Raw genomic sequence first — 14,855 nt, forward strand, 5'->3', positions numbered from 1 at the left:
TCAGGATACCTATGCCCAGTGGGGAGAAAAGCCAAGCTCAAAAGGTTGCAAACTGTATGCCTCCGTTTGTATGACATGTTTTTAAAGATAAAATTTTACAAGTGGAGAACAGACAAATGGTTTGGGGATTGGGACAGTGGGAGGGAGGTGGTTATATAAGGACAACAGAAGGGTCCTTGTGGTGACAGACATGTTCTGTACTTGCCAGTGGTAGTGGCTACACAGCTGTGCACGTGACCCAATCCTGTGACACTAAGTAAACACACACGTGAGTGCTAGTGAAGCAAGAACTCTGAAGGAGGTCGCGGGCTGTAGCAACGTGAGTGTCATGGCTATGACAGTGCACATGTGTGTTTTGCTAGATGGTATCATTGGGGGAAACTGCACAAGGAAACAACTGCATCTGAATCTGTAATTATCTCAAACTAAGGAGTTTAATTTTTAAAACTCACATACTGTGGAAAGGACAGTCATTCAGAAACAAAGATTTTTCCACTGTCACATTTTTAATGGAACAGTTTTATGTAAATTCTGGATGAGTATCTTCAACACAAGCATCCAAGCTGTTTCAGTTTTCAATCCAAGTGTAAGACCATCCCCAGAAGTGTCAGGTGGAGCCCAGAATCCATCTGCACACCTCCGGGACCAAACGTCATGAAGGTATCTTTTAGCGATCACACAAACGCCACCTACTAATACGTCTCGCTTTCCAAAATTATCTTTTGGATAATTTAAAATGTCATTCAACACACACAATCATGAGTAAATCTGTATTTCAGTTTATCTCCTTTTCACCTAACCAAATATAGACTCCTGTCGGAATCCCAAAGGAGCATTAGTTGCAGCTTTTTCAGGCTCATGTGTCTTTCCCTAAACAGTATCTTCCTCAAAATTAAGCAGCTGAGAGCAGTCACTTTGCAAGATTGGAGCACAGGCTCTGCTGAGGACGATGTTGGGAAGAAACCTCACCTTACATGGTGAGGTGGTCACAGCCCCATGCTGTACATTTTTACTTGGCTTTTATCAGCTCCTCTCAGGGAGTGTCTGCTGTGTGAGGAAAGAGCCTGGTCTGTCCACACCCAGATGCCTGCAGCCAAAACATGGTTGTGGCTGAGGATAGAAGCCTGTGGGGCAGGTGACCTTGCTGCCTCCTGCTCCTCCAGGCACTCCCCACCGGCCTGCCCAGCAGGTTCTCCACGGGTGCCCCCCCCATGCACATCCTGGTCCAGAGCCTTTTGGGCCTGGCTCCAGAAGCACACCTGCCCTCCTGGCATCTTCTGCCAGTGGTGCTCCCCTCGGGGGTTGGGGCTGCCGAAAGCCCACAGACCCTGCCACTGCCTGAGGCAGGGGCCTGAGTGGGCGCATCACAGTCTGGACTCCCAGGGTCCTCCGAAAGGACAGTGTGACCCCCTCTTTGTTCTCATGGCAGGCAATCGGGATCGGCCACTGAAGGCAGCTGACGCATTTGCACTGGGACATAAGCCCCCTTCCCTGAAGCCCCGCTCTGCTCACTGGCCTGGCTGCAGTTGGCCCCCAGCAGAGGGGGCCCTTGGGGTCCTCCACCCCACCTGCTATGTCTCCCTCCATCATAGTCTGGGGAAGGCCAGCACATTGTGCTCACATACAGCCCAAAGTTGTGGCAGCAAGTATCTGGGGCCCAGCTTGTTGGCCCCTCCCAAGGACTCTGTGGTCCCATCTTATCTCCTTTGCTCAGACCTAGTCAGCCTGTTAAAGAAGTGAAAAGAGCTGGTTTTCTCGTTTCATTGTGTGTGTGTGTGTGTGTGTGTGTGAGAGACAGAGAGAGAGAGAGAGAGAGAGAGAGAGAGAGAGAGAGAGAGAGGCATGGGGTGAGGGAACATCTAGTGTGTATGTCTGTGAGCGAGAGGGAGGGACAGGGGAGGGGTGGGCAGCTAGTTTGGTGTGTGTCCTGATGTTCACCTACTTTGCGTCTGCGTCTGGTGCACGACGGGCATGGTGTGTGTTTAGGGTGTGCCATGTAGGCCTACACTGCTGGTGGTATGTGTGGTGGGAGATGGGTCTCTGTCTCTTGTGTATGTGTGGGTGAAATGGTTATCTAATTTTTTTGTCTGAACGGGAAAGAATGGACATCTAATTCTTTGGTGTGTAGTGTGTGAAGGATGTCTACTTTGTGTGTGTTAAGTCAGGAACTGTGAAGGGTCTGAGATTTCACTCTCCTTACAAGCTAGCGAGGTAGCCTACCACGTCTCTATGTGTGCAAATGCAGGGTGCACGAGGGGTGGGCCAGAGGCGAAGAGTGTGTGTCACTGTCAGGTACAGCTCCCTGCAGCTCCAGTGTCCGGGGGCATCCAGGTGGCACCTTGTGCAGAAAAAGGACCTCACATTAGGGAACTCTTTCTTATCTTAGACAGAGTGCTTGTCTAAGATAAGCACCTGCCTTCAGAGAGAAACCTTCTCTTTACTCTGGAATGTAAGCATCTTTTCTAGGCACAGGAAAGGGTGGGTCTTTTTCCTGTCTATCCTGGAATGGCTTTGAAATAAACATTCTAAATGTGGCTGTAAACACTGCTCTGAGGACCTGGATGCACAGAATCAGAGACATGATGTGTCCATGGGGCACTGCTTCCCAATGGGATCTAGTTTTTAAAAATATTTCGAGATGGGTATCTAACTTTTTGTGTGTGAATATGGCATGATGAATATTTTAGCATGATGTCCTGAGGTAGAAAGTGTGTGTGTGAGTGTGTGTGTGACGTGTGTGTGATGTATGATGTGTGTGTGTGATGTGTGATGTGTGTGTGATGTATGATGTGTGTCTGAGATGTGTGTGTGATGTGTGTGTATGTGATGTGTGTGTGAGATGTGTGTGTGATGTGTGTGTGATGTATGTGTGTGTGTGAGATGTGTGTGTGATGTGTGTGTGATGTGTGTGTGATGTGTGTGTGATGTGTGTGGTGTGTGTGTGTGATGTATGTGTGTGTGACATGTGTGTGTATGATGTGTGTGTATGTGATGTGTGTGTGATGTGTGTGTGAGATGTGTGTGTGATGTGTGTGTGATGTGTGTGTGATGTGTGTGATGTGTGTGTGTGATGTATGTGTGTGTGTGAGATGTGTGTGTATATGTGTGTGTATGTGATGTTTGTGTAATGTGTGTGTGAGATGTGTGTGTGATGTGTGTGTGATGTGTGTGTGATGTGTGTGTGAGTGTGATGTGTGTGTGATGTGTGTGTGTGTGTGATGTGATGTGTGATGTGTGTGTGATGTGTGTGTGATGTGTGTGATGTGTGCGTGATGTGTGTGTGGTGTGTGTGATGTGTGTGTGTGAGATGTGTCTATTTATGTAAAGTGTGAGGGTGTCTAACTTTTTTCTCTATATGATTGAAATTAATATCTCATTTTTTTGTCTATTGTGTGGCATGAAATTTTGTGTAGGGTATGAGACAGGTACCAAATTTTTGTTATGTATTGGAAATGGGTGTCTTTTTTTGTGTATAGAGTGATGTGTTTCCATTTGTGTATGTGCTGTAAGTTGAATATCTAATATTTTGTATATGGTATGAAATAGACAGCTCATTTTTTTAGTATGTTTGGTGGGAGAGGCTATCTAAGTTTTTCATTGTTGTGTTTTTGAGATAAGTACCTAACTGTTGTCTGTATAGCATAAGATATTTATGTATACCTGTGTGTGTATTTATGATGTAAGTTAGTTAACTATTTTTATGTTTTCCCATCGGGATGAACACAGCACTTTTACTTCTTATCAATTCTAAATTGATTAATTGATCAATTCTAAATTATTTTCCATCTGTGTCTTTCAATCGGAAGTGAGTCTCTTATAGGCAACATATGTAAGGGTTTTGTTTTCTTATCTACTTAGTAGTTTCTTTGTAATTCTCTTTTTTAATTAACAGCTTCATTGAGATATAATACTGTGGGGACAGAGCCAGGAGAGCAGTTTCCAGGCTCTCGGCCTCACGTGGAAAGGTGCTGGCTCAGGTAGTAAATGGCCATTAACTGTGATTGGATGGCCATCAGCTGTGGCTAGTTGGCCGTCAACTGTAACCAGTGAGCCATTGGCCACTAATATAACTGCTGTGGCTATACTAGCAGAAAATGGGGGCTAGCAAGAAGATGGTGGCTGAGCCTGCAAGCGCGGATTGCAGAGAGGCGCGGAGTATAGTGGTATGACTCCTCTATCTATGGCTCCGTGGGTGTTCCTTTTTGGCCTCACCATGTCCTGCGTTCTAGTGCGGGGAGCGGGACCAGAGACCCTGCATGACACCCTGCATGACACATGGCCCAGCGAGCAGGGTACAGTGCTGGCCAAATCTCCCCGAAGGGCGGTGGAGCAGTTTGTGCGGATGAACACTCAGTCTCAGGAAGACCAGGAGGGGCAGCTGCCGGAGAGCTGGACCCCTGTGGAGGGATGGGAAGACGTGAATGGTTCCCTGTCCAGCCTAGGCCAGAGAAAGCGAAGGTCGTTGCGGCCCTGTGGGCTGGGAAGTGCTTGCTGAGGCCCTCATCCCCAGGTTGGGGAGGACTTGGAGCCCTCGCCCTGTGGAGAGGGCACACATGGTGAGGCTAATGCACAGCCCTGGCAAATAACTATGGACTGTGGGGAATGGGCTCCACCCCTAATTTGATGGGATGGACACCCGCTTGACTGTTTGCTTGGGAACGTACCACCATGTAGTGGAACTGGCGGATGTTTGCTTTTGTGTCTCAAACGGCCACTGTTGAGAATATGTGAGAACCCTCGCTGTGCCCAGAAAGTCTGGCTGTGCCCAGAAAAACTGGCCATACCTGAGAGGCCCTGGCTGTGTCCAGGCAATCGGGCTGTACCCAGAGACAGTGGCGGTGCCCTGAGAGGCCCTGGCTGTGCCCAGGGAGACTGGTGGTACCCTAAGAAGCCCAGGAAGTCTGGCTGTGCCCTGAAGGACTGGTGGTGCCCTGAGAAACCCTGGCTGTGCCCAGAAAGCCTGGCTGCGAAAGGATATTGCATTCAACTCCAGGCTTCTCACACAGGGCCCCTCGCGGAAGACGCTTGTCTTGTAGATTGTCAGGTGAGACCCTGTAGGGGTGGAGTGTGGGGACAGAGCCAGGAGTGCAGTTTCCAGGCTCTCGGCCTCACATGGAAAGGTGCTGGCTCAGTTAGTAAATGGCCATCAACTGTGATTGGATGGCCATCAGCTGTAACCAGTGAGCCATTGGCCACTAATATAACTGCCATGGCTACGCTAGCAGAAAATGGGGGCTAGCAAAGAGATGGTGGCTGAGCTAGCAAGAGCAGATTGCAGCTAGCAAGTGAGGTTGGTTAGCAGAGAGAAGTGGACGGCAGGTTGCGGATAGTGTGGCTCCTGCTCCCTGTGTCTCCAACCCAGCCGCCAGCGAGAGTATAGTGGTATGACTCTCCTATTTATGGCTCCGTGGGTGTTCCTTTTTGGCCTCACCATGTCCTGCATGCTTATGTGGGGAGTGGGAGCTGAGACCCTGCCTGACACCCGGCATGACAAATACTCATATCACACAATTCACCCATCTAATGTGTACAATTCAATAAATTTCAGTATGTTAACAAACATGTGAACCAGCACTACAATCAATTCTAGAACATTTCATCACCCAAAAAGAAACCTTGTACCCACTGCCTAATCCATAGTCAAAAAAATTTATGCTCATGTTTTCTTTGAAGTGTTTAATAGTTTAAACTCTTACATTTAGGCCTTTGATACATTTGAGTTAGTTTCTGTGCTATGGTAAGAGTCCCATTTCATTCTATTGCATGTGAATATTCAGTTTTCCCAGCACCATGTGTTGAATGGACTTCTTTCTCCACTGAATAGTCTTAGTACCCTTCTTGAAAAACAATTGATCATAAATGTGAGGGTTTATTTTTGGACTCTCAGTTCTAATCCATTGATCTGTATGTCTGCCCTTATGCCACCATCACATTATCTTGATTACTGTAGCTTTGGAGTAACTTCTAAGATCAGAAAATGTGAGTCCTCCAACTTCGTTCTTCTTTATCAAGATTGTCTCAGCTACTCTGGGTCCCTTGAATTCCATACACATTTTAGGATCAGCTTGGAAATTTCTGCAGAGAAACCAAACTGGGTTTTAATATGGAGTGTGTTGAATTTGTTGATCAAATTGTGGAATATTATTTTAACAATATTGTCTGCAATCCATGAAGATGGATGTCTTTCCATTTACTTAGGTCCACTTTAATTTCTTTCAACAATGTTTTGTAGCTTTCAGAATCTCAATATTGCACTCTTTTGTCACAGATATTTGCAGGGCTGGCTCCCTCTGTGCCCCTTCCGTTACCATCCACCCTAGTACTGTGACTGACTCTGGACAACCACTGCCTCCCCCACCCCCAGCTTGTTTCCTACATGACACCATTTTTATGTTTCCCTCTGTAATTGCCCCCCACACACACACACACATTGTGTACCCCATGAGGGCGTGGGCGTCACGGTCACTGCTTACAGCTCCAGGGCGGGGCCTGAGCAAAGGTGGACACACAGACGAGTTGTGGGGGTCAGCCCTGCTGCCAGTTGTCCGGGAGCCTGAGTAAGGGCTCCTGTCTGTCCACGGGCCCCTCCCTAGTGCACGGAGGGTGCTCGGTGCTAGTTCCCAGGAAGGACTGGAATGTAAGGACACGGTCTCCGCCGGACGAAACCCTGGTCCAGGAGCATGGCTCAGCGCGAGGGGCCTGCAAACTGCAGGCCCCCGGCGGCTGACGCAGCGCCCGCCCAGCCCCGCCTCCTCCAGGCCCGGCCCCCAAAAGGTTCCGCCTCCGCCAGACCCCGCCCCCGCCAGGCACCGCCTCTGCTGGGCCCCGACTCCACAATGCCCACTCTGGAGCTTGGCCATTCCCACCAACCCCTTGCGGGTCACACGCGCCCAGCCGGGTCCCTCCTCAGAGCCGGGACCCCACGCCCCCTGCTGTCCCCACCCACACTCCCTGACCATGTCCCCGCCCCAGGCCCCGCCCCAGGCCCCGCCCCTAGGACCCTCTTTCCAGGTACCTTGGTCGGGTCCTGCCGAACGCGCCTGCGCCTTCTGACCACGCCCGGTCCCCGCCCCCGCTAGGCCCCGCCCCCGCCCCAGCTGCGGGATGGGAGCCGGGTCACGCAACGCGCATGCTCCTAGCGCGGCGCCCCCGACTCGGCGCTCGGCTCCGCTCGGGCATTTCCGCCTCTTTGTTTTAAACTCCGGACGGGTTTTTTTCTCCTGCTCTTGGGGGGGACCTGGAGGGAGCAGCGCCCCCTCCCCCTCCCAGCGCTACCCCCGCGTGCGCCCCGCTCGTCCGCAGCCGAGACGGCAGGTCAGTGAGTCCGTGCCCCGCCCGGCCTGGCCCGCGGCGCCTGCTTCTCAGGCCGCGGCCTCGGCCCGTATCCGGGCCCGGGAGGCTCCGAACCTCGGCCCTTTCCCCTGCGACCCTCGTCGGCCTGGCCCGTGGAGCCCCGACACCGCTCGGCAGGCCCCAGGAGGGCCGGGACCCTGGGACGGGCCACCGGGGAGGGCCGGGACCTCGGAACGGGTCACCAGGGAGGGCCGGACCCCATGACGGGTCACCGAGGAGGGACCAGGGAGTACCGGACCCTAGGACTGGCCACCGGGGAGGCCCTGACCCCGGTACTCACCAGGCAGGGACCAGAAAGCGCCGGACCGTGAGGCAGGTCACTGAGAAGCGTCCCACCCCGGGGTGGGTCAGAGAGGAGGGTCCAAAGCCAGTACAGGTCACCACGGAGGACTGGGACCCCAAGACTGGTCAGACTCTGAGTCCTGTCATTGAGGAGGGTCAGACCCCAGGACCGGGCAGGAACCAGGGAGGGCTCGGACACTGGGAGGGGCCACCAAGGAGAGCAAGGACCCTGGGTCAACTGGGAAGACTGGACCCTGAGACAGCCCCTCCCCGGGAGGCTGGGACCCTGGGACTGGCATGAGACAGGGCTTGTTACAAGTGAGCGGCTTCAGGGAGGCACGGACCCTGAGATGAACCGGAATGGGGAGACAGGTCTCCGAGGAGGCCGGGGCTCCTGAACAAGTCACCAAGAGGCACCAGGTCTCAAGAGTAGACCAGAAAGTGCTGGGACCCAAGCTGGGCCCCCAGGGAATTGGGTCCCTGGGGCAAGGTCCAGAGATGTCCTGAATCTCCCCAGGCACTCAACTGGACCCCCTGCTGTAAAGGCTCTGGGACGGCAGGGATCCTGGTCACCTGGGCCCCACAGGCACAAACCGCCCCTTTCCATGAGGCCCCTGAGCACGGGCATCTTGAGCCCCAACGCCAGCCCCACAGACCTCCTGACCTTCAGCAGATGCCGCCAGGCTGGGACCTGCAGGCAGATGTGAGGCAGGGTTGGGGCCCATCGTCCTGGCTCGGGATTCAAAGGGGGCTCCTAGTCCACACTGGCTTCCAGACCAGCACTGTGCCCACTCCCCAGCCCCAGAAAGCTGTCCCCTACCCTGTTCTCCGAGGGCTGCTCCAGGGCTGTGGTCCTTGCCTTGGTCAGCATCTGAACCTGCTGGCCTCTCCCTCTGGTGGTGTCACCAGACAAGCCCCATTCTCAAGGTCCCATAGATGCACCCTCCATCCTGAGCCGCAGAAAGGGGTGTTTTCAGTGGCCAGGAGGCTCTAGGAGGGGTGGAGTCAGTGCAGGAAAGTTGGGGAAGCGAGGCTACACGTCAGGTGAGTGACTCAGGACAGGGAAGTACCAAAGGACCTTGGGATGAGGCCATCGTGCTCCGAAACCTTTCAACCAAACTTCCATCTAGAACTTGCCTGTTTTCCTCTAATTCAGAAGTGGTTATGACAAAGTGGCGTGTGGTGTGTGCTGGGGCAGGGCTCCAGGTGTGTCCGGGAAGGTGCTGTTGGTCCTCTGAGAGGGTGCAGGGACCTTGCCCAGCTCAGCTCCCAGAACTGGCTGCCTGGCATGAGGTCAGCAAGCAGCACACACACTGGATGAATGGGTGAGGGTGTGAACGAATAAATGAGAGGCAGGAATACTTTTAGAATTTGCGGCAGGCTTGCAAACATACCCCGAAGTTGGGCATAGGGTGAGGTATAAATCCAAAATTCTGAGCTATATGGATTCCCCAGAGAGGTACTTGAACTAGTCATTTGGGTGTTTCATTTTGTGCCACAACCTCATTTGGTGACTTATGAGAAAGCCACTTTAGATTTTCAGATTAATATTTCATAAGACCGAACCCTAACCCAGTGGAGACCCTGAGCAGTCCAGTCTAGAAACTTTTATTTGCCAAATGTAACCACACTTCTTACTCAGTGCTTGCTTACTTCTGAGTTTTTAAAAACATACACTTTACTTTTTTAAACCTTAATTTGCTTTGTGAAGTTTTGGAAAAGACTTGCAAAACTGGGTGTTCAGTTTGGGTAGGCTCTATATTTTCCCATTTTTGGATTTTTAAAGGTGTGATAGTTCTGGGTGGTTGTATTATTTATAGAATGCTGTCCAAAACTTTCCCCAAAACTTTGTGCTTTGAAAAGACATGTTATTATCTCATAGTTTCTGTGGGCCAGGGGTTTAGCTGCATCCTCTGGCTAAGGGTCCCACAGGCAGCAGCCAGGGTGTCCGCAGGCCTGAAGGTACCACTGGTGGGTCAGCTTCCAGGCTCACCCATGAGAAGTCAGTTCCTTTCCACGTGGGGCAGCTCAGAGGGGCCTGCGACAGGACGAGAGAGTGAGCAAGACGGCCAGCCTTCGTGACCTAATCTTGGCAGTGACATTCACCCTTTTTGCCATATTCTGTTTGTTTGAACCAAATCACTAGGCCCAGCCCACACTTAGAGGGAGGACCCGCACTAAGCCACTGGTACTGGCATGGAGTGTGTGTCCCTGGGGCCGTCTGAACGCCTTTAGCTGACAGAGGGCCTGTACCTGAGAAGCGCCCGCTGGTAAATGAACAGAATTGGCCATGGAGGAGAGGGTGAAAGACGAGGTTGCAACAATTCATCTGTCTCTAGTTGTGTAGGTTCCTCCGGTGTCATCATAGTGACCGAAACTATTACGGTACTTGGAGCTTACATGTGAGCGAAGACAAATTACAAACAGGAAAGACTTTCACGCATGAACCAGGAGCAAACCAACAAGACCCCCACCCGTTACCTCGGAGGGTGTGTATCAGTGAGGAGAATTCCTTGGTGCCTCCAAGCGCCACGATTTCAGTTGTTTGTACAGCGTCATTTTGTTCCTGCCAGTGATTTTGCGCCAGAAATTATAAACTGACCTTTGTAAGAAGTTTCTTTAAGATGTGAGGGCCTGAAACGTTTCGGATCTTTGACCCGTGTAAGTAGTGATGCCCCCAGGGCCTGTGTGCAGGGCCCTCTGTGACCGGGGCCTCCTGAGTGCTGGGCGCCATGGCGCACCTCTCTGGCGTCCTGACCTGGGGCTGTAGCATGGGGCTGTGATGGGCACCCCACCTCCCCCAGGCCCATGTGGGAGGCCCCCCTGGAGGACTCTTCCCAGAAGCCCCAGCCAAGGGGCCCCCTGTCTCTGGGCTGGCCAGTGCTCGGAAGTACCTATGTGGCTTGTTCGGTTTAGATTATAAAGTAAGGTTTGTTTTGGTCTGTACTGTTACTCTTTAATCTAGTAAATGGCAGGATTTGTTATTTCACTTGGAGCTTTCTTTGGTTAATGGTTGGAATCAAATTTGAAGTTGAGAATGTAATTTTCTTTTACTGTTTGAAATATGTTGAGATTTGGGAACAGTTTCTTACTATCCTCCTGATATTTGCTGTTACTATTGCAAAAATGCTTCAAAAAAATGGAATGATTATTCTCCAGTTCTACAAGGTGATAGTTTATCATTCAATTTTGAAAAGTGAGGCCTTTCAAAATAACAAGGCTGTCATCTTTTCTGATCTGTCAAGTTTCTCCCTACAGAACTGAATTACATGAAGGACAAGAGGACAGGGAACAGGACTGACACACTAAACGTGTGAGGAGAGGGTTAAACTGTGAGCATCGTCCAGATGCATTTTCAGGATTGCTCATTGGATTAAGCAAAACTTCACTGATGAGAACTAACACTCACTAGAAAATCTAGTTCTTAACAACTGATTATGAGCTTGACTGTGCTTTTGAAGAGAACGTCTAATATCTTGGTGAATTTAGAGAGTGGAGCTTAATTGGAGTTTTTTGCAAATACGTCAATATCTGTTGGACTTTGCTACATTAACAGCGGATCCCAGCTGTTTAGCAAGAAATATGCAAACAGTAGGAAGCTGTCTGCAGAGCTGGAAGCCCCCGCTCACCCGTGGGTCCTGTGGGGCCCTAGCTCTGCAGCTCCTGACCCTCTGCTGGGCCTGGCCACGTAGGTACTCAGCAACGAAGAACGGGAAGTGGTCTTAGTGATGCCTTTACTGGCCTGTTCCGAAGGCACTGTGTCTGTTAACTCAGTCCTCAGAGCTTCCGAGGACGGCTCTGGTCACCCCGTTTGCCTGACAAGGAGACACAGTACAGCTAGGACATGAGCAGCAGAGAAGGGCTTGACTTTCCTCTCTCTATTTCAAGTGATTCCATTTTATTTTACACAGGTTTTGTTTGGGAAAGAAACAGTGGAGAAAAAATGCAAAGAATTATACACTGAGCACCCTGTACCCCCACCCCCGTCCAGTAATTATTTGTTTTACCTCATTTGCTTCATCTCTTTTTCTCAATACGTGTTTATTGTTGAATCATCTCGAAGTAGCTGCAGACAACTTGCCACATTCCTTAGATAATTCAGAGCACACAGGACATAGGAACAGGATGGTCTCCGTACAACTGCAGTGTTACTGTCACACCTGAGCGTGGGTACTTATTTCACATATTAGTTAATATCCTGTCCATTTTCAAACCTGCCCAGTTGTCTCAGGAATGTTTTTCCTTTACCAGACACAGGTGGGTTCCTAGCGTGGCACTGGGGGACACGACTCTCAGTGTCTTTTCATTTCCAGTTCCCCACTTTCCCCATAGCGTTGACTTTTCTAGCCCACCTGTCTGGACGTTTCTGATTCTTCATGTACAGTGTCGTCCACCTGTGTCTGCATCCCGGTGTCGTCGTCTGACAGAAGGGAGTGAGAGAGAGGCTGGCCCAGGCTCAGGGTTGGGAGAGCGCTTTAGAGGAGGTGTTGAGTGCTTCCAGGGTTTTGCTGTCGGGTTTTGGTCTTACTTGGGTCAGTGCTGCTGGTCACACCTCTGGAGCCCCTGTTTCCAGGGCCCTGTGGGCTGGATGGCATCTGCCAGGGAGCAAAGACGGTCAGGAGAGACCGGGAGTCCAGCACAGGCACCCAGGGGAGTCGTGCCTGGAGAGTTACCCTTTTTCTCACAAGATGGCAACGCCATTGGGTCCTCTGCTCCGTTTCTGACGTGGGAGTGTCGCGGGCCATTTCATGGTTTCTCACAGGCACACGCAGGGGTGAGACCCACTGCAGTCAGCTTTGATGCTTTCATGAAAGGTTTGGTGGGTACACAGTGTTTGAAATGGTTAATGGAAATACTTCTGCTGTCAAATAAAGTAACTGCCTTTCTTCCCATAGAGATGGGAGCGGCTAGAGGTAGCTCACACTCCCTGGCCTTTCATTGAAGGCAGCCTGGTGAAGAAGGTGGACATCAGAAGGCAGGAGGGGGTTGTTTCTGGCAGCTCAGCTGCCACAGCAAACGGCATAGATGGGTGGGTTAAACAGCAGGCATCTGTTTCTCACACTCTTGGAGGCTGAAGTCCAAGATCAAGGTGTCAGTCGGTTTGGTTCCTGGAGGACCCGCTTCCTAGCCTGCAGACGGCAGCCTTCTCCCTGTGTACTCACAGGGGAGGGGTGATCGTGATCGGGAGGGAGGATGCTGTCTGCTGTCTCTGCTGACAAGGGCACTGATCCTGTCCCTGGGCCCCACCCTCAGGAATCCACACCTAATCACCTCCCACAGGCCCCACATTTGGAGATGGGGGTAGGGCTTGAACACATGACTTCTGGGAGGCACAATTCAGTCCTACCAAGGGGCTCCAGCTTCTGCCACTAGTTTATCAACCTGCCTCTTTCGTCTAGAATTGGGAGATTAGTTGTCTAATGAAAGTGTTTCCAGAGTCAGTGGCCACTCTGTTTTCCGTGCCCGGGAAACTTGCTCTTTCTTCTGCTGTAACTGCCATTCTTCTGAATACTACTGTATTTGTTTTCTATTGCTGCCTATCAAATTGCCACAAACTTGGTGGCTTAAAAGGACACCCACTCATTAGTCACAGTTCCGGGGTCAGAAGCCCAGGACAATGTGGCTGGCCTCCCTGCTCAAGGCCTCAGAAGCTGAAGTGGCGTGTCCGCCGAGCTGCGGCTCTTGTCGGGGACGCCGGTCCTCTTCCGAGCTCACCGGCTTCAGTAGACCGGCTGTCAGGCGACTGCACTTGGTTCTTTGCCCCTGGGCTGTGGGCAGTTGTCCTAGCAGGATGCCTTCTGCCAGGCCAGCAGGACTCATCCCTCAGACCTACTTTTCTGCCGCCGGCAAGAGAAAACTCTGCTTTGAAAGACCGTGCGATTTGGTCATGCCACCAGCTACTCGCCGTGTTTTAAGGTCCTCTGTCTTGGGACCTCAGTTACATCTTCAAAAGCCCCTTTACAGCAGTGACCAGGTGAACACGGGTGGAGGAGGTGTGCGTGCACCAGGGCCCAGAATCATGGGGCCATCTCAGAATCCTGCCTTCTGGCAAATCCCCCCAACACATATGCCCCCCTTCTGAGGTTCCCCAGGGTGTCTTCCCGCCATAGCATCAGCTCAAAGTCCCAAATGTCACCTGAACCACATCAGCTCCAGAGTCCAGCCTCTCTTCCCCTGGGTGATATGTTCCGTGAGGGCCACTCCTGGGCACCTGTGAACCTAGAGAGGCAGGTTGCCTGCCCAGCTCCCCAGCACAGCAGCACAGGCAGGGGCCAGCAGGTGCCACTATTCTGTCACCAAAGGGGAAATGGGAGGGAAGCCACAGGTCCAGTGCAGCTCTGAAACCCAGCGCGTTCCAAGCGCAGGGTGACTCCGCTGGTTCTGGGTTGCACCCTGAGTCAACCTTTTTCACGAAGGGGCATATGTCTGTAGCTGGCCCCCTGCAGTAGAATCCTGGGGTTCAACAGCCCCTTTTACTGTGTGTTTTTCATGCTTCTCCAGAGGTTGAATCTGAGAGTTGAAGACCAGTGTGCTTGTGTAAGTGTTGTCTGTTACACAACTGAATTCTGAATTTCACCTTCCCTTTTTCCTTACATTGCCTGACGTTACTGTCTCATGTTCCAAAGTCTCAAGGATTGTGTTGAGCCTGTGCCCCCCTCGTGCCCCCACCCATCCTCCTGTGTTCCCTGATGTGCTTTCTTCAACAGGCTCATCCCTCCTGATGAGTTGCTGTGTCTCGCCACCAGTGGTCACGGGAGCTCTGAGCAGCAGGTCAGTCTGTGATAACATGAGCACACAGCCACATGAAATGTGCTCAGGAGGCAGTTTTTGAACGAGTAAGCACATTTCGTGAGGCCTGAAAATGCGCTGGCTTCCATTCATACTTGGTTAACAGTTTGGCTGGATGTGGACTTCTATGTAAAAGGCACTTTTCCTTAGAAATTTGAAAGACTTGCTTCTTTGACTTGTGGAACTCAGTTTTGTTGATGAAAAGTCTGATTCCCATCTGACATGGGGGCCTTTTTTCCCCCGGAGCCTTTAGGGTCCTTTCTTATACCCTGATGTTTTGAGACTCTGGTTCGACGGGGGCGTTCTCTCTGTTCTCTCTGTGCTCAGCAGCGGGGCCTTTGCCGTCCGGTGATTCCTGCAGCCAGGGAAATGCTCGAATAATTTTTCCAGGTTTTGGAGTATTGCCTGCAAACCAGTGAAGAGAAGGCTAT

The 14,855-nt window shown here is 51.5% G+C and overlaps 1 protein-coding gene and 1 long non-coding RNA gene across 6 annotated transcripts in view; one reads left to right on the forward strand and one right to left on the reverse strand.

Moving 5' to 3' along the window:
• Nucleotides 1-5,659: 5,659 nt before the first annotated feature.
• On the reverse strand, nt 5,660-6,732 carry LOC141568213 (uncharacterized). The gene is made up of 2 exons (XR_012491261.1): nt 6,439-6,732; nt 5,660-6,075 (listed from the first exon to the last, which is right to left on the reverse strand). It is a non-coding gene; the product is annotated as an uncharacterized LOC141568213 (long non-coding RNA).
• Nucleotides 6,733-7,110: 378 nt separating this feature from the next.
• PCGF3 (polycomb group ring finger 3) overlaps nt 7,111-14,855 on the forward strand; it is a 46,877-nt gene continuing 39,132 nt past the window's right edge. For 2 of the 5 annotated variants that reach the window (XR_012492132.1, XR_012492133.1), the window contains exon 1: nt 7,111-7,314. The gene's annotated coding sequence lies outside the window, so the exon portion shown is untranslated. Of the gene's footprint in view, nt 7,315-14,342; nt 14,407-14,855 lie in introns of all 5 variants that reach the window. The other 3 variants (XM_074319916.1, XM_074319902.1, XM_074319907.1) reach the window with 2 other exon arrangements.

The sequence above is a fragment of the Rhinolophus sinicus genome, linkage group LG02 (genome assembly GCF_036562045.2).
Source record: "Rhinolophus sinicus isolate RSC01 linkage group LG02, ASM3656204v1, whole genome shotgun sequence".
NCBI lineage: Eukaryota > Metazoa > Chordata > Mammalia > Chiroptera > Rhinolophidae > Rhinolophus > Rhinolophus sinicus.